The 20,869-nt window shown below is 33.9% G+C and overlaps 1 protein-coding gene across 2 annotated transcripts in view; it reads right to left on the bottom strand.

Moving 5' to 3' along the window:
* Positions 1–10,943, bottom strand: part of kcnj10a (potassium inwardly rectifying channel subfamily J member 10a) — a 42,800-nt gene extending 31,857 nt beyond the window's left edge. For both annotated transcript variants that reach the window (XM_030162090.1, XM_030162091.1), the window contains exon 1: positions 10,427–10,943. The gene's annotated coding sequence lies outside the window, so the exon portion shown is untranslated. The remainder of the gene's footprint in view (positions 1–10,426) is intronic.
* Positions 10,944–20,869: the final 9,926 nt, after the last annotated feature.

Genomic DNA, 20,869 nt, shown 5'->3' with positions numbered 1-20,869 from the left:
TCACAAAAATACATTTATTCAACATTTTTGTTGTGAAACCTCCCGTAATTGCACAAGATATTTGTCAATTAACAAACAAGTCTTGTTAAACTTACAGAACAAATACTTCTTTTACGGTTAATTGTCAGTAATTTTATCTTGTTTTATTTTATTTTTTTTACAGTGTTAAACTTTAAATTAACAGTTTAATCTCATAAATAGAAAATAAATGTTTGTGAAATTATGATACATTTGCAAATGTATTTTAACTGTATTTTTCTGTGAAAAAAAAAAAATCTTAAAAAAAAAAAGAAAAAAAAGAAAAAAAAAAAGGAAATTTTATGGTAATTCACCGTTACAGTTTTTTCATGTTATTGTACGTCTGTTTTTGTAATTTCATTGATATTTTCCTGTATCTTAAAAATACAGGAAAAATCTGTAAAAAAAAAAAAAAAAAAAACGGTTAAAATTCTGTTAAATTACAGATTTTTTTTACAGTGTATATATTACACAACAGATATTTGTGCCTAAAATAATATTTGTGAAGTGTGGAAATGATATTTTCTATTTATTGAACAACCACACTTGAGGTTAGGATCCCTTCCTCCCTGTTCAGCTCTCGATCACTCTCCTTCCCTTGGTCCTGTGTGCACAAGAATCCTTTGTTTTTGAAGAGATGAAAGGGACAAAAGCCACCATTGAAAAATACGACTGGGTGAGCGAGTGAGTGAAAGGGAGAACAAGTTCGACCGGGAGAGGGAAGCAGGACTGAGTGTCCAAGTGTGTGTGTGTGTGTGTGTGTGTGTGTGTGTGTGTGAGTGTGGTATCTGTTTCCAGTTGTGTTTGACGGTGTGTGAGTGTGCGGTGGTCGACGACAGTGGTGAGGGAGCAGAAATGGGGGGGAGAGAGGAGAAACAATAATCGGTTCTGAGGGGAGGACCGAGAGACCGGAGCATCGGGTAACAAAAGAAGAAGAAGAAGAAGAAGAAGAAGAAGAGGAAGGAGTATGTGGAGTGAAGGTGGAAGTAAGACACTGTTGACAAAGGATGGTCATTAGTATTCCAGAGCAGTGAGTAATCCCTTCCACTCGGTGCCCTGTCCAGTGGCCACATTCATAAAGGAGCCCAGCAGCCAGTACATGCAGTGAAAAGACGCTATAGAAGAACGTATGAATGGCCGTGACCACTGTCCACACCACTGCAGCCTCTGCACCGCAAAGGAAACACTGTCTAAACACCAGCACAGGCCATGCCAAAAAGGCCTCTGCTCAGCCAACACAACACAACACAACACACTCAAACACAAACGTAGTGCGGTAAAACCAAGCCTATCACCATACTAATGAGCTGCTGTTGTCTCCATGACTCTGTATTCAGGGAGGGAATTCACTCTCAGACATATTATTTTAAGAAAACCTCTTTCTTAGATGTGCTTTGTATGTAGAAGACCCATATAAACACGGCTTTCAGATAGAAGTGAAGCTAATGTCAGCCAGTTTTTCCTCGCCACTGTCACCAATCACGAGTGTTTGCTCCTGGAGGATTCTGTTGGGTCTCTGTAAACTTGATTTGATTCTGATTTGACTTGATAAAGCACTTTGTGACTCTGTCTGTGAAAAGTGCTCTATAAATAAAATTTACTTACTTACTTTTGACCCAGTGTTTTTCAACCTTGGGTCCCCTGGAACTCAAATGGAGTCTGTAGAAGCCAATAATGTAATAACAGCCAATAAAGTAATAACGGTCGATTACGTAACGTTATAACTTATTGGCTGGTTATTGCAATATTTACCTGGTACAAAAAATTATTTACAAATGTAATAACTGAGCCAATAACGTAATAACTTATAACTTCATTGGCCAAAAGCTATTACGTTATCGGTTCAGGACTTTTATTACGTTACTGGCCTATTACATTTTAAAAATGGCAAGTTTATTACATTACACTGGTCAACAACAAATTTATTGTTTAAGTTTTTTGAGCTGATTTAGGATAATTTTGGTGTGCTGAATCCAAAAATCACATTCATTTTGCTCAATCAGGTCAATTTTCTGAACTATGCTACATATTGGCTTTTTAACATTTTTGCTTACATTTATGGGTATTTTCACATCATATGATACAAAATTCTTTCATATTTCTTGCAATAAACGAGTTCTGAAGATTTTACTTTTGCCAATTTATGATTAATGTTTTTTTTTAATATTACAGGTGAATGAAATGGCTTCGACTAGAAGATCTTGCAAAAATAAGCCTGACGTATTCTGCTACATCTGCGGTGAATACATAATAAATAATAAATACATCCTGTTAGAAAATGATTTTTTTTCTCTTAAAACCTATTTTGGGTGTGAACTATATAAAAAATCAACTGATAAAGTCACAAAAATGTAATCAATTTTGTGAGAAGATCAATTTTTTCAAAATCAAATTAGCAAAAAACCCTGACCTGATTGAGAAAAACAGATGTCATTTTTGGATTTAGCGGTGCAAAATGGTCCTAATTCAGTTAAAAAAAAAACGTAGACAACTTGCAAAAAACATTTTTTTGTAACCCAGTGTTATCAGCCGTTTTTTTTCATGTATTTCATCTGCAAATAAGTGACTGCATCAATATTCACCTCTCTGAAGGTGGCCAGTGCTGCACAAACTCACCATCCCCATGGTGGAGCATGGTGGTGACAGTGTTGAGCAGTGGGGGTGCCTGTCAACAGCTAACGGTAGCGGCTAAAATGAAGCAAAATAGCAAAACATAAGGAAATCCTGGAAGACAATCTGAGTGAGTCTGCTAGAGAACTACAACTTGGGTGAAGATTTATATTCTACCAACACCATAACCTGAAATAGTCATGGATAGCCCATTATTGCATAGTGCATACCTGGATTACTTAGTTTTACATACTTAAGTACAGGTACTATAATAAATGAAATATTACTCTTGGCATTTTCACAGAACTTTTCAATAAGAGATACTGACACTATGTCTGGACTTTGACTGTTTATTTTCTAATACAGTTTGGCTTTTGTATTCACAATATATGTGTATCACAATCTTATTTCTACATTTTAAACATCCTTTTTTGAGTTTTATTCCCTTTCCTATTCTCTTTGCCTCCTTACATAACTGTTTTTTAACATTGTGTTGCATATGTTTGTTGACAGGTTCTTTGGGTGATGGTTGTTTGTTTAGGGGCTTTAGTGTTGGATAGAGTTGGAAAAAAATATTAGACCATCAAAAGTCAACAGAAACAATGGTTATGCAATCCAGTACTAACTCCTGTGTGTATCATGTGACTAAAACAGACAGAAAAGAAAACATGGAATGCCTAAAAGTACTGTTTTTGTCAGTACAATGCCATAGATATTGATGTAAGAACTGAAATGATTTTGGTTATTATCAAGAAAACATGGAAAATGGATAGATATCAGCTCTTAAATTAAACTCTTATGAGCTATTTTTGTTGTTATCATTATATTTGTCCAAACAAATGTACCTTTAGTTGTACCAGGCATTAAAATGAACAAGAAATTGAAGAAAACAAGGGTGGTCTAATAATTTTCCCCCCGACTGTATGTAGGGAAAACACAGAAATGTGAATGTTCTGGAGTCGAAGAGTCAAAGTCTAATTGTGGTTCATTTAAGTTTCTATTTCTCTGCTCAGCTTGACAGTAAGTGTATGAAGTTTTCAAAAAAAAGTCCAAAACACTGTATGATGCCACCCTCCAAACTGAGCGGCTTTACCTAAACCTTTGTTGAATTACATTGCATGTGTCTGCCAAATACAGTTTATACTGAGCTGTAAGAACAGGAAGTAACTGTGGCCAGTCGCCATGGTGACGTGACATTTGTCTTAATATGTCTGGGTGCCCAGAGGACCGTTCAAGTCTCACTAACTCCAAACACTTACCTCGACTTCCTCGGCCCAGAGTTACCCAGTGAAGAATTACAGCCCAGACCTCCATTAGACAATGAGAGCAGCTGCAGGCCACCATGCTCTGATCTACTACAGACCTAAACTATTGTCTGTCACATCAACAGGAGCCTTTGGATTGTCTCCCTGCTGTAAATCTGACTGCTCTAACACTAACAGTGTTGGGAGTAATGCTTTACAAAAGTAATGCATTACAGTAACAGATTACTTCTTGCTGTAATGCAGTAGTGTAAGGCATTACTAATCAATTTTCAGTAATATTTTACTCAGTACACGTTCAGTAGCGCTTACGTTACAACACACTTTTCACCCATAATTTAATTGCTCAATAAAAAAAAAAAAAAAAAAAAAAAAAGGCAGTGGTTTCCAACCTTTTTTGGCTTGTGACCTCATTTTAACATCACAAATTTCGACATTCAAAACGGATACAATTTTTTTTGCTAAAAATGAATTTGTTTTTGATCATGTAATAGTTTGCTGTACTATGTTGCAAATAAATGATAATTTTAGACAACATTTAGTCTATATAATGTATATTATTATGGACGGAGGCAGAAAAGCCTGGTGTAGATTACTGCACAAAGTGAGGATTTGATTTTCCTTATTTTCCCTATTATTTTCCTTATTTTCCACTGCTCACCTAATTTTTCTGACCCAGGTTTTCCTGTTGACTGGGAGTCCAAACAGCCATCACACCTGTCCTCTTCAATGTTATTACAATAGACCCGTGGTCCTCATTCCTGGTCCTCATTCCTGGTCCTCCACAGCCACTATCCTGCATGTTTTAGATGTTTCCCTCTTCCAACACACCTGACAGTCATTATCAGGCTTCTGCAGAGCTTGATAATAGATTGGCTTATCATTTGAATCAGGTGTGTGGGAAGAGGGATACATGTAAAACATGCAGGATAGTGGCTCTGGAGGACCAGGAATGAGGACCAGGGCAATAGACACTTGGACTGCAGCTTCTCCAACGTTTAAGACACATTCACAAAATGCATCTAAATATTTATGAAGAGATATTATTTACTGTTTTCCTCTTGAAAGACCTTTTACTGAAGTTTACTCTTTAGATTAGATTGATTTATATTATATTATATTATATTATATTAGATTAGATTAGATTAGATTAGATTAGATTAGATTAGATTAGATTAGATTAGATTAGATTAGAGTAGATCAAATCAGATTAGAGTATATTAGATTAGATTAGATTTGATCAAACTAGATTATATTAGACTAGATTCGATTAGACTAGATTAGATTAGATAAAACTAGATTAGATTAGATTAGATTAGATTAGATTAGATTAGATTAGATTAGATTAGATTAGATTAGATTAGATTAGAATTGATTAGATTTGATTAGACTACAGTAGATTGGATTAGAAAAAACTAGATTATATTATATTATATTATATTAGATTAGATTAGATTAGATTAGATTAGATTAAATTAGATTAGATTGGATTAGATTAAATTAGATTAGATTTTATTCTCACGATGGGGAAATTCAATGGTCAAGGCAGCAATGAATAAAGTGCAAGAAACAAGTGTACATGCATATTTTGTGCCAAAAAACAAAAAATATAAAATAATTAAAAATAATAATAAAAAAATAATAATAGTAATAAACGGTTATACAGACTATATACATATTTACAACAGAAATTGCACAAAGTCACACCGTACAGATTATTTGTACTCTTGTTTCCATTTATTACAGTTTGATGTTTTCTCTTCAGTTTGACGCTGCTGTTTGTTTTTTAAATAAGTCTTTGTGCACTTTTTTAATCTTTGAACCCTCTACTGAAGTCTTTTAGTAGTTACAGTTTGACGTTTTCTTTGTCCTAGGATCTTAATTTATTTTATGTCTCATTTTTATCTGAGCTTCTATCTGAGCCTGTATCCTTGCCCATGTGTATTTATATTGTCCTCCGTGTCTGTGTTTTGCTTTGTTTGAATACTTGATAATACTGATGTTCCTCTCCTGTTACTGCAGAACAAATCTACCCACGGGTACAAATAAAGTTACCTTGACCTTGAAATGTTGTGACTCATAGTCCTGTGTCCAAATCACAAAGACGCAGATTCAGAGGTGGACTGTACTGAGGTAATTCTACTGCAGTATTGTACTTAAAGCTGCAGTACTTGGTAGTTCTTTGGTGTTACTGGGAAAAAAAATCCACTGTTACTTTTCAGTATATTGTAATTCAAGTGGTGTGAGAGGATTTTTGCGTCCCTTTCTTGTCAGTATTTTCAGGTTATAGAAAATCCACCCAATGCTGCAATTTTTTGTTTAATCACAGGTGTTTTTAGACATGTAGGCAATAAATGTCAGATTCTCCCAGATACAGCTCCTTCCTTATACAGGTTATAATTAGTTTTTATATTATATTATATATTGTATTTAACCCAACTGAGTACTCCACATAGCAGTCAGTGTAATGTGGCTGTTACCATGGATGTGGGCAACCCAGACTGTTGTTAAGTTAGTAGAGTTAGTGAACATTAAAAAAAAAAAAATAAAAAAATAAAATTAAAATTAAAAAAAATCAGCTCTCAGTACAAAACAGACTTGAATCCGACATGAATCTTCCATACTGAATATATAAAGTATGATTGAAGTAGTGTTGAATCAGGTGTAATGACAGTCATTTCATTCTAATGAAATCGTTGGTTGAGTTGAGTTAATTTATTTATTGGTAATGGCTTTAATGAGAATGGCTAAGTATGGAGCCAAAAGGATGACTGTCCGTGGCTTCAAAGAGTTGTCATAGTAACAGCTAAATCCCAAACTTCAGGCTTTGAAACAGCAGTTAAAAAAACAACGGATGATGTCTGTCCATTAACCCATAAAGACCCAAACCTCCACCGGCAACCGAAAAGTTTAATACCTGTTGATCTACTAATTCTATCAATACATGTAAATAATTAGTGTAAAATACAGTTTGTCATCTTTTCATGGTCATCAGATCAAGGTTATTATCATTAATGAAAACTAACGAAATGACGAAAACTAGAATTGAAAAACCATTTTCGTTAACTGAAATAAATAAAACCTATAATTAAAAGAAAAAAACAATAACTAACTGAAACTGTATTGTGAGCTTACAAAACTAACTAAAACAGATAAAAATTATGGATAAAATTCCCTTCGTTTTCGTCTTTGTCAATGTCAGATTGGTACAAAAGTGATTTATTTTGCTCTAGCAATTTTAGCTAGCAGCACCATACGACACTTCACGGTCTGTCACGTCTCGTCACTTGTGGTTTCCAGTCATCTTCTGGTCCCCACTCTACCTGGAAACATGGAGACTAAAGTTGGGAGAAAGCAGAGTTCTGTCTGGGATTTATTTGACTACAACGACGAAGAAGAGAAAAGATACGACAAAACTAAAAGTAATACTAAAACTAAACTAAAACTAAGCATTTAGAAAAAAATGAAAACTAATAAAAACTAGCAAACCTGCTCAAAAAACGAATTAAAACTAACTGAATTAGAGAAAAAAATTGTCAAAACTTAATAAAACTAAACTATAATGAAAAATCCAAAACTATTATAACCTTGCATCAGATATGACCCATTTGGATGTTCAGAGGCTCCATAGTTACCATGGAAACACCGTCATCTTCTACAACATTGATTCACCAGTAAAACCCATGGAGTTGGATCAATGACAGTAGATGGGGATGCTTGTTTTTACATTCAGTTATTGATATATTTGCAGAAAAAGTCTCTTTTTCTTCAGTTTTCCCTGTTTCTGATATAATTACCCTCAACTTTAACCTGAGTTTTAATGAACATCTACATGATCAGTGAATTAAACATAGGAAAATACATGATTACACTGAAAAAACTTAAAATAAACAGAATAATATTATAATAAAAAGTTGATAAATGACTTAAGAAAGGTGAGATATGGAGAAAACTTTATTGGGGAAGTGCCATAAAAGTAGCATTGGGTCTTTATGGGTTAAACTGATGTGATTTTAGTTGTTTCAGCCACATATTAAACACAGAAATTTGAAGCCAGTAAAACCCATGGAGTTGGATCAGTGATAGCAGATGGAGATGCTTGTTTTTATGTTCAGTTAATTATATATTTGCTGAAAAAGTCACTTTTTTTTCAACTTTTTCTTCAGTTTTCTCTGTTTCTGATATAATTACCCTCAACTTTAACCTGAGTTTTAATGAACATCTACATGATCAGTGAATTAAAATAGGAAAATACATGATTTACACTGAAAAAAATTAAAATAAACAGGACGATATTACAATAAATGGTGATAAATGACTTAAGAAAGGTGAGATATGGAGAAAACTTTATTGGGGAAGTGCCATAAAAGTAGGACTGGGTCTTTATGGGTTAAACTGATGTGATTTTAGTTGTTTCAGCCACATATTAAACACAGAAATTTGAAGCCAGTAAAACCCATGGAGTTGGATCAGTGATAGCAGATGGAGATGCTTGTTTTTACATTCAGTTAATTATATATTTGCAGAAAAAGTCACTTTTTCTTCAACTTTTTCTTCAGTTTTCTCTGTTTCTGATATAATAACCCTCAACTTTAACCTGAGTTTTAATGAACATCTACATGATCAGTGAATTAAAATAGGAAAATACATGATTACACTGAAAAAACTTAAAATAAACAGAATAATATTATAACAAAAGGTTGATAAATGACTTAAGAAAGGTGAGATATGGAGAAAACTTTATTTGGGAAGTGCCATAAAAGTAGCATTGGGTCTTTATGGGTTAAACTGATGTGATTTTAGTTGTTTCAGCCACATATTAAACACAGAAATTTGAAGCCGGTAAAACCCATGGAGTTGGATCAATGACAATGGATAGGGAGGCTTGTTTTTACATTCAGTTATTGATATATTTTGCAGAAAAAGTCACTTTTCATTCAGTTTTCTCTGGTTTGATATAATAACCTTTGAATTTACTCTAAGTTTTCATGAAAAGTAAATTAAGTATAGGAAAATATATGATTTACAGTGAAAAATGCAAAATACAGAGAATAATATTATAATAAATGATGATGAATTACTTAAGAAAGGTTGACCAGAGAGAAAAATTCATTTGGGAACTGCCACTGGATCTTTATGGGTTAATTATTTAAACTCTTCATTCATCCACAGTGTATTCTTGGTGGTGTCCATTATTACTTTTCCATGAGTGAAGACTCTGTGTTTCCTCTGTACTTCCTGCTTTGTAACCCACTGCTAATTTCTCTCTGGACTGTAAACACAACAACAGCAGCCAAAGCACCTGCTGAACTAATAAACCAGTCAAAAGAAGTTACTATTCTGCACACGTTATTCTACACAGATCGACAAATGAATTATTTTGGTCTGTGAAACGTCAGAAAATGGTGAAATATATCAATTAGTGTTTCCCCACAAATCAAAAATATCCACAAATGCTGGATCACCTACCCAAAGGTATTCAGTTTACAGTCATAAAGGAGGACAGAAATGACAAAACATATTAAAGTAGGAATTTGAAATCAGAGAATTGTTGCGGATCAAACAATAATAATAGTTAATAGTTGCAGCTGTTCTCCATGACAACGACAAACACACGACCATGCTTGAAAAATCCCAAAAAATTACATACTATAATATCAGACTTCATGTATCATAGATAAAAAAAAAGAAGTTAAGACACTCTATAATTCATTTTAAAGACATTTTGAAGACAGTAACTTACAAATGAAGTAGATTTTGATTTGCAGTGGTAAAATACAAAATGAACAAGCAATGTATTTTGGCATATTTACATCGGTGTATTTTTTTTTTATACATCAGTGTTCATAAACATGCATGTTCCCAATTAAATAAACTAATAAAAAAAAAAAAAACTGACACAGCTGAATAAAATGGAGTAAAGTAGTAGGAAAGTAAATAAATACCAATATAAGCACATGGCATGTTTTGTTATAGGTTTATAAGTTACCTATAGCCCATAGTAGCCTCAAACTCATAACAAACATCACTAAATGAACAAGTAAATGGGATTAAATACATCCTCTCATATTTTGTTTTCATGTATATGTATTAGTTTTTCATGTTTTCTTGCAATCTGTTTTGTTTCTAAGGACTAAAGTAGATTATTTTTGTTTTGTTGCATATTCGACATCAACAGAAACTCACTTTTTTTGTGTGTATGTAAGTAAGTAAGTCAGTAATTTATCTGTGCATTTAACAAAACATGATATATACATACATACAGTTTGGATTTCTGTATTAAACATGGGTGAAAAGGTGTAAGCAGAAGCAACAACTTATTTATGCCTATATACAAGAAGGAAAGTTGCAGAAACAAAACCAGATAATAAGATAATGCAGTTTTAAACAATAATATAGATAAAAAAAATAATATAATCCAAGCAAAATCTTAGATTCATACTGATATTTGGTTTAGTTAATCTTGATATTTTACATTTATTGAATACCTTATCCTTTTAAATGTGGTGACTGAAACAGAAGACTTGTATCCTTACCTTTGTGTTGACTTTGAACACTTCACTTTGTCCACAGCCTCAAAACAGGAGGATTTACTGAATATCACTGTCCAAAAACCATGTGAAAAAGGCAAACAGGTCGAAATCATCAACTATCAGGATTCAAAAGGAAGAAAAAAAAGGGGGAAAATGTACAGTTTGGAGCGACGTGCACTTGTTGACATTTACTTTTGACATCACATTGTTTGTCTTTGGAAATCTTCTCGTGCTGGAGTCATGATTTTACTTCAGAAATAAAAACTCAGAGTAAAAAAACCATGGAAGTTTTTGATGGGATGCCTTGATGTTGGTGACCCCGCAGACGTACACTGTGGTCCTGGCAGTACCGGTCCCAGCTGCTCTGTGTTATTGGGTCATTATGTAATCAGATGAGTGCAGTTCACACTTCTTCTTCTTCTTCTTCTTCTTGTTGCATGTGCAGCTGAGACAGAGCAGTGTGCGTACAGACACAGGGAAGTTAAATCAGCCTAAAGTCCACTCCTCCAGGACCCCCCTGCATGCCTCTCCATAAAAAAAAAAAAAAAAAAAACCAAAGTATTCAAGTCGCCGCTGTTTCACCACATTTTTAATTCATTAATTCAACTCTCCTCCCAGCTGGTCCTCCCACCCTCCCTCTGCGACTCTCTCTCTCACTGTACACTATAAAAGGGTCTCTTTGTTACGGGCCTCCTCCACTCTTTCAGCCTTTGTCAACTTTCTCATGTAAATGTTTGATGATTATAAGATACAAGCCTGGAAGTTGTTTCACTCAGATGGAGGTATTTACAAATCAAAGTAAGACTAAACAGGGCTCCTTTATCGAAGTTGTGCGTTGGCCAGTGCACAGTGAACGCATCACGGCGGTACATCTCTGTGAGGTTTTGCCAGGAGGGGGTGCCCAGTGTGCCCAGGACGACCAGGACCACTTCGCTCTGTTAATCCATTACAACTGCAGCTATCGATTATTTTTGTAATCGACTGATGCGTTGATTATTTTCTACAGTTCGATTGGAGTAAATGATTATTTAAAGGTGAAAAAAGTGATAAAAATGTGAAAAAAAGGCAAATAACGTGTCTTTTATTCCAGAACCTGGTGAAACAGCAACAACAAAAAGTATAAATGATAGATAGATAGATAGATAGATAGATAGAAAGATAGATAGATAGATAGATAGATAGATAGATAGATAGATAGATAGATAGATAGATAGATAGATAGATAGATAGATAGATAGATAGATAGATAGATAGATAGATAGATAGATAGATAGATAGATAGATAGATAGATAGATAGATAGATAGATAGATAAAATAACAACATCGACAACAGTATTAAAGTATATATAAATATATCTATATACATAAACAACAAACAAGTCAAATGACATCTATGGTGTCATGTGCATCACAATAAGCGTCCGTGTGAAACACAACAGTGGAACTAATGTTTAGAGGAAAATGAAAGAAACTGAGCTTTGATTCAGGAAAAATGTAATTGAATAATTTCTTCAATCGATTTAATCAGTTAATCATTTCAGCTCTATGACCAGTTTTCAGAAGAAGAGGTATAAGTGCACTTTCATTACTTCAGTTCAAAATAAATCAGAAATCTAATATTTCATTAAAAAAAAAACAGAATATGACAAGAGTAAGTCACTATTTAAACAAAAAAAGGTTAAATATTAAGAGAAAAAAGTTATATTTCAAGAAAAACTCTGAGATAATTTGGGAATTATGTAATATTAAGAGTAAAAGTTGTTACAAAAGTCAAAATGTTATGAGAACAAAGTGTTATTTTGAGAAAATTTCTTGTAAAATTTTGACTTTTTCTTGGAATAATTCAGTCTATTTTCACCAAAAATGTTCAAGTGTTTAAACCAAGAGAAATTTGATTAAAAAAATAAAGTTATAACATTTGGAAATAAATTGAAATGCTCCAAGAGTAAACTTGTGATATTTCAAAATATGAAACTAGAGTCATAATAGTATGAGAAAATTCAGGGAAAAAAATGTTTATTTGTTCTTGTGAGTTAGTCTGACTTTTTCTCAAAGTAAGTCAGTTAAAGCAGTTTGAAATAAAGTTATAATATTCAGAGAATGAAACTGAAAATATGAAAATGATAAGTTATAGAAAAATGCTAATGCTAAAATGTTAATGATACATTTAATATACCAAGATAAAGGTTAATAAATAGAACTGAAATAAAAATACAAAAAATACAAAAACATTACAAGAAATGAGACAATTTCACTTGAAAAGTACAGTAGCTCTACTATTATGACCAAGTTTTTCTTTTGTGTGTTTTTTTTAATAAGAGTTATTCAGATTCTCAGGTGACTCAGACTCAGAGTCCATCAGCTGCTGTTTATACTGTATTTGATGAGTTAAATTATTGCTTAGTGATTTCCAGAATTTATACAGATAAAAAGACCACTGTAGTTTGTAATATTATGACTTATTTGTTGAAATATTATGACTTTATTGTCACATGAGGACGAATTTCACATACTTCTTTTTTTTTTTTTCGTTTCCTTTATTGTTGCCAAAGGAAAAATCCATCCTTGTTCATCAGTGACAAATATTTCATCAAGAGAATAGTATGAAGACATGAAATACCAGTCTTGCCCTTTTACTTAAGTACAGGACCTCGGTCTGTACTGAGTACCTTCTACCATTCAGTTTCCTAAAGCAAGTTGTGAATAGGTTCTTTTTTTAAAATGAATTTTACAGGATTTAAAAATAAGAGCTCCTTTGTTTTTTAATCTTAATTCCAGTGTCATATACTAATTCTGTGATGTTTGACACAAATAACCCTCATTTTGAAAAATAATAATGCTGTAGAAGTATTCCTGGTGCTACAGCGGCCCTTATGTGTCTTATAAGGTCCACCTTTCCATAGAGTTAATATATGTCCCTATAGGAGCAGCTTTATAAAGTGTCATGAAGTGGAGAAATGAAAAGGCCAACTTGTCAGCTCTCCATTGAAGCCTGCTCTTATCACTGTCTTAAATGCAGCCTGCGCTCAGATGATGCGGCCCCAGGCGGAGCGCAGACGCATGAATCTGCGGCTGGGATGCGCCGCACAATGAACCCGGCACTGCACGTTATTGGCCCCGACTGCTTTCACACGCACATCAATCTGTGGGCCCCCGGCGACCTGCCAGCGACTGTTGTTCCTCCTAAACATCAGCCTCTCTTATCCTGCTGAATTTGGGGCTCCATTACCAGGGAGCACAGGGGCCCCTGCATCAGGGGGGCCAGTTATATATGTGTTTACCATCCCAGAGACCAGCTGATGATGATGATTTGGAAACTTAGGGCTGTTTCCTAGAAGAGGAGCTTCACCTGAAGACACAAAACATCAGACAAACACTGGTGAACAAAGAGTCAGAAGGGCAGAGGTCACCCCAGGCACATTTTCAACACTTTTATTTTGACTATGTTGATTGAAAAGAATAAGATAGAAATGGATAACTGACAGTTCACAGTTCATAGTCAGTTTTTTTATCAGTATATGACCTCTCACAGTCATTTACGCCAAAGAAACTGGGAAAATGTGGAATAATTTTGCTACATACACTACCAGTCAAAAGTTTGAACTCAGCTGTTTTGTCTTTATTTTCAGGGGTATTTCCATTGTAGATTCTAACTGAAGGCATCAAAACTATGAATGAACACATATGGAATTATGGAGTTAAAAAAGCGTGACATAACTCAAACATGTTTTATATTTTAGATTCTTCAAAATAGCCACATTTTGCTTTTATTACTGCTTTGCACATTCTTGGCATTCTCTCGATGAGCTTCATGTGGTAGTCACCTGAAATGTTTTCCAACAGTCTTGAAGGAGTTCCCTGTGACGCTGAGCGCTTGTTGGTCATCTGTGGTCCATCTCATGCCATTTAAATGAGAAGGTGAGTCCAAACTTTTGACTGGTAGTGTTTATATATATATATATATGAAAAGGTCTCCTGGTATGGGAACCTGTTGGTCGGAGACAGGAACAAGCTGATGCAGCCTCTAGATTCTTCTTCTGTCCTAGTATCTGTGGTGTGAACCAACAGCTACTTAACAACCAATGGGAATCCAGTATTAAATTACCCAGTGTTCATTGTGACTCACACATGTTTATGCAGCTAGAAACACAAACCACAAAATTTCTTTGCAAAGTTGTCATCCCCAAGTTGTCATCATTTCCTGATTGATCCACTGCCACGTTCACCCTCCACACACACACAACTACACATAAATGCTGCTTTGGTAAAAAAAAAAAAAAAAGAAAAAAAAAAAGATAATCCTTTTAGCTTTATTGTAGAGTCAAGTCCAGGTTGTTATTCATGCCGGGGTTCCATTCCTCTCCGCACAGTTTAAAGGAGAAGGATAATGGAATTTATAGTTCAATCAATAATCAATCATAAGTCATGCCAAAATAGCACCCCCTGATTTATGTTTAAACTGATTTTAGTTGTTTCAGCCACATATTAAACATAAAAACTAGAGGATGTTCCCTTTCAAATTAAGACTAATGCATACATATCAGCCTCAAAGTTCTGCTGTAACTCTAATTCATCAATCAGTCAATCAATCAATAAATCAATCAATCAATTAATCAATCAAAGTTTATTTATATAGTACTTTACAACAACATGAAGAAGACCAAAGTGCTTTACAACTAAGAGCATGATCAAATTAGAAGATAGAAATAATTTAGTCAAATACCATAAATATGCATAAAACAATAGGACACAATACACAGTGATAAAAAAGACCACAGATTAAAACCTAAACATAAATAAACTGCAGGTTGATATCTTAAGAATTAATATCTCCTGAAAAAAACCTAGAACAGTAAAACAAGGGCTTTCACATTTTTCACAGTTTGGCAGCAACAAAAAGTGAGACTGAGGGAAATTCAGCTGGTTGCAATGTGTTACTTTACCACTAGATGCCACAAAATATCAAACACTGAAACTTTAAGTTCATATTTACTTAGAAAAAAGACAAGTGAATGCATCATACTGAGCCTTATTCAGGGGTGTCAAACTCATTTTAGTTCAGGGGCCAGATTCCGCTAAATTTGATCTGAAATGGGTCAGACTAGTAAAATAATAACATAATAATATATAAATAATGTCAACTCCAAACTTTCCTCTATGTTTTAGAGCAAAAAAAGTTAATTTACATTATGAACATCTACATCTACAAACTATCCTTTCAAAAGATATGAATAACATGAACAAACTGAAAAAATAAGTGTAATTTTAACAATATTCTGCCTCAGTTTATCATTTACGCATGTGCATTATTATGGAAGTAAATCTGTGTCATTAGATTTTGAATTATAAAAGACATTGAATTTGTAGCAATGAATTTTTTTGCACTGAAATTAAGTATCTGAATTTTTTTTTTTTTGCACTGAAATTAAGTATCTGAATTTTTTTTGCACTGAAATTAAATGTCTGAATTTGTTTTTGCACTGAAATTAAGTATCTGAATTTGTTTTTGCACTGAAATTAAGCATCTGAATTTTTTTTTTTTGCACTGAAATTAAGTATCAGAATTTTTTTTTTTTTGTACTGACATTAAGTATCTTTTTTTTTGCACTGAAATTAAGTATCTGATTTTTTTTTTTTTTTTTTGCGCTGAAATTAAATATCTGAATTTTTTTTTTTGCACTGAATTTAAGTATCTGAATTTGTTTTGTTTTTTTTTGTTTTTTTTGCACTGAAATTAGGTATTTGAATTGTTTGTCTCTGAATTCAACTATGTTCAGAAATTCAGAATTTAAAAAATTCAGATGCAAACATTCAGGTGCAAAAAATTCAGATACTTAATTTCAGTGCAAAAAAAAAATCAGTGCTAGAAATTCAATGGCTTTTATAATTCAAAATTTGATGACACAGATTTACTTCCATACATTATAACTTACAGACCACAGTGGATCTACAAATACACAAAACATTGAGTAACAGGCAGAATATTGCTAAAATTGTACTTGCTTCTCTTAAGACATTTCAGGTTATTCACATTTTTTGCAAAATTATACTTTGTTTTCATGTAAATACATGAAAATATTTACATTTACAAAGAGAAACATTTGGAGTTTTCATTATTTATATGTTATTGAGATAGTATTTTACTGGTCTGACCCACTTGAGATTGAACTGGTCTTAATGTGGAACCTGAACTAAAAGGATTGTTAATATCTTAGTGTAATTTTTGCATTTCACAAATTCATCCCAAGGGCCGGACTGGACCCTTTGGCGGGCCGGATTTGGCCCCCGGGCCACATGTTTGACACTTGTGGCCTAATTCATGTACACTCTAAAAAATGATAAGTTGGTTCAACGTAAAAAATTGAGGCAACAATTTCCATTAATCTTTTTAAGTTATTTCAACTTGGCACATTGCTTAAATGCCACTAGACTTCTCTAGTTCAGTAAACTCTATTAGTTTAGTACAAACAACATCATTTGCTTTTTACTCTGCCAGCTTAATTAAGTCGAACCAACTTAATTTTAATAGTGCAAAAACTACTTCATTTAGTTTTACTAACTTATTGTTTTACTTTTATTCTACTCAAAAATGTCCATACAAGTAGTTACCCTAATTTCTTGAGGTGGCCTAACTTATTTCTGGACATCACAACTAATTCTACATAAAAATTCCAATTATATGATCAAACTGTTTACTTCTTTATGCATCTTAATTACCAGATCCGTCTGTATTTTAATATCTCTATGGTACATAATAGCGTTGTCCCTGTTCTACTGCAATTAGTAAATTATACTTGGCTAACAGTGATGACATGCACTAAACATTACAACTACACTTGTTAATAAACAGGAAAGGCCTGGTTTGTCCTATGGCTCTGACTCATGGTACATTTCTATAAAAATATAAAAATAAACACATAAAGGCCAATAAACATTAGCATGCACACATTAACTCCAAATTAACACCAACACCACAACCCTGCTGAACCCCTGCACAGAAAATAACACATTTTCAACGACATACCCAATACCCACAATGCAATGCGGCAAACACGCCACAATATGTACTACAATTTTAAATTAGAAAGGAGCTAAATGTGTATTATTCAGTCCTTGAATAATTAAAACTACTGTTGCAGAAACAAAGCTAAATTCTATCAAGCCTTAAAGTTTAGTAAAGTTCTGTGTAAAATCATCTTTCTCCTTTTCTTTCTGTGCTTCCCTCCATTTCTTGTGGTGGGCGTGGTCTGTCAGTAAAACATGTCCAGGTACGTCAGATTTGTACTCAGCCTTTAAAGGAAGTTTACAAGATTTTTAAGTTGTACTAACTTAATATACTTCTTTGTTAAGTTAAAGGCAGAAATGTCTGTTCGAAATCGATATGTTCTTAAGTTAAGAATGTTTTCCTTGTTTTTCATTCAGACCAACTTAATAAAATAACTTATCAACTGATTACAATGTGTACATGTAACTTAATTTTTTAAGCAGAGAAAGCTCTTGATTTTAAGCTTAACTTACTAACCCCATGAATCATTTTTTTTTAGAGTGTACGTCTGAACTAATGTGACCTTCCTAACACGTTTGCTGTCTGTTTTCAAAGTGGCGAGAGTTTTAGGAAAGTTGTGTTGCAAAGGTCAAAGGTCAGGGATCACTGAGAGGGAGTCGAGTCAAGAGAGGAAAGGCTGGATGGGTGGAAGAGGAGGAGGAGGAAGAAGAGTGACACATGCTGTGAGGCTGAGAGGCCGAGAGGCAGCTGGAGGGAATGGAGGCTGTGATGGAGCAGAAAGGAGGCTGACCAGCACACAAAGCAAAGGAAGGAGAGGACAGAGCCACATGATGGTGCAGTACCCACCAATCGGACATCCTCTCCCCTCTTTTGTACACTCTACCTTCCTCCTTTCTTCAGCCATCTCTTTGTTGATCCTTCTCTCTGTCAGTGACGTTTATGTTTCCATCACATGTTGGCCTTGTTAGAGTTCCTCTTTGTTTCTCCTTTCATTCGGTCACTTTCACTACCCTCATCCCTCCTCCAGACACACACTTCCGTTGCAGGTCTGTTTTTCTGGTAGTTTCCCCAGGTGATTGTTTTTCTCACAAGAAACCTCTTCACACATGAAGAAGAAGAAGAAGGAAGATTCAATGTGAAAGTTGTACTTCTTCTCACCACTTTTCGGGCGTGTAAATGAAACTATTGTGTATGTACACTACAGTCTACATCACAGGTGTCAAACATGTGGCCCGGGGACCAAAACCGGCTCGCCAAAGGGTCCAATCTGGCCCCTAGGATGAATTTGTGAAATACAAAAATTACACTGAAGATATTAATAATCAAGGATGTTGAAATCCTTTTAGGTCAATTTGATCAGACTAGTAAAATACTACCATAATAACCTATAAATAATGAAAACTACAAATTGTCCTCTTTGTTGCAGTGTAAAAAAAGTACAATTAGAAAAAAAAGTTACATTTATATACTATCCTTTAAAAAAAAAATCTGAATAACCTGAACAAATATGAAGAATCTGAAATGTTTTAAGAGAAGTATGTGGAATTTTAACAATATTCCACCTGTTACTAAATCTTTAAGTTGTGATGCACATGTATAAATGATCAACTAAGGCGTAATATTGTTAACATTGCACTTTTTTTCTTAAGAATTTTCAGGTTGTTCATGTTTGTTCATGTTACGTTAACGTATGGTTAGTAGGCGTAAACGTTTTCATAATGGAATTTTACTTTTTCACTCAAAAACACAGAGAAAACTTTGGACTTGACATTATTTATAAGTTCTTATCCTGATATTTATATTATTTTACTGGTCTGGCCCACTTTAGATCATATTAGGCTGAATGTGGCCCCTGAACTGAAATAAGTTTGACACCCGTGGTCTACATCAATGGTTCCCAACCTTTTTTGGCTCCGGACCCCCTCCATTTTAACATCACAAATTTCTGGGGACCCCAGACATTCAAAACAGAGACATTTTTTGCTAAAATTAATTTGTTTTTGACAATGTAATAGTTTGCTACAATATGATGCAAATGAACGTTAATTTTAGATGGCATTTAGTCTATATATATATATATTTATTTATTTTTTTTTTTTTTGTGTTGTTTTCTTACTTGCTGTTTTTAATCACCTTTTATATGTTTCTTTTATAATGTTCTAAATGTGTTTCTTTTTGTTTCTTTTATTTCAATGTCCTGTGTGAAGCACCTTGAATTGCCTTGTTGCTGAAATGTGCTATACAAATAAACTTGCCTTGCCTTGCCTATATAATGTATATTATTATGGACAGAGGCAGAAAAGTCAGGTGTAGATTACTGCACAAAGTGAGAATTTGATTTTCCTTGGTCAGGATATGTACAGTCAGTCCAGCTTGGATTTACAAGGCTGACAATTAATACTGAACAAACAAGAACTCAAACTATGAATTATGAAAGAGCTGCAGCATCTGAAACCGACCACAATGAACATTTGAAAGATAAACAGAACCACAGTGCTTCAGTTTCAGACTCACAGTTTGTCATGTCTGTTATGGATTGAGATTGTCTCTCTCAACTCACCATATATTTTTTATTAGTATTTTTTTTGTTTTTTAAATTTTTATCAATTGCTAGAAATTTCAGGTGACCCATTTGAATTCCAGGTGACCCCAAGGTTGAGCAACACTGGTCTACATGATCGAATCTGCCACAGACAGCATGTTAAACTCTCTCAGTTTCACAAAGTGAGTTCAGTTGAACCCGGTGTCAGTTGCTGAGTGAAGTGAACTTCCTCATCGGCAGGTTTTTCTCCAACAAATCCTTAGTGTCTCTGCGTCTCCTCCCTCTAATGTTTGACGGAGCTAGAACTGGTATCTCTGACATGACATTCACATAAAGAATATTGTGTGAAAGTGGATGCTTTTTCTCCATAGAGTTGAGTAAAACCTCAAAGATAAACCATATTTGATCTCAGAAGAATGAATTAGCATTAATAATCTAAATATGTGTATCTATTCATTCTATATACAGCAGATTTGTGATATAAAATGTATCTTCTCTTCTGTAGTCAGGCCGAAACTAACCAGACGATACTATCGAAGTATTTATTCTCATCACATTAACTTTTTATTTGATATATTTTTGCATTTGTTTCCATCAACAATGCAATGTGTTAATAATAGTAATATAAGTGATGTTCCATTTGACCAACAATATTAGAACTGGTCTCTCTCTCCATCTGGTGGTCATCTGTTACATGTGCAATCCTCAAAAGTCCAGCTCTAGCAAAATGAATGCAGAGTTAAAACATTATCATTATTTATCTACTAAATGCCTGACTGTATGAGAGCATTTGTGCATGTTTGTGTATAGAATGGGGTAGAAATGAACTTATTTTCCAAATAAATTAAATCTGCACATCATGAGACACCAAAATGAGTTTCCATGCACATCATATGG

This window comes from Sphaeramia orbicularis, chromosome 18 (genome assembly GCF_902148855.1).
Source record: "Sphaeramia orbicularis chromosome 18, fSphaOr1.1, whole genome shotgun sequence".
NCBI lineage: Eukaryota > Metazoa > Chordata > Actinopteri > Kurtiformes > Apogonidae > Sphaeramia > Sphaeramia orbicularis.
The sequence above is the reverse complement of the archived record's forward strand: the minus strand, read 5'-3'. Positions and strand labels throughout refer to the sequence as shown.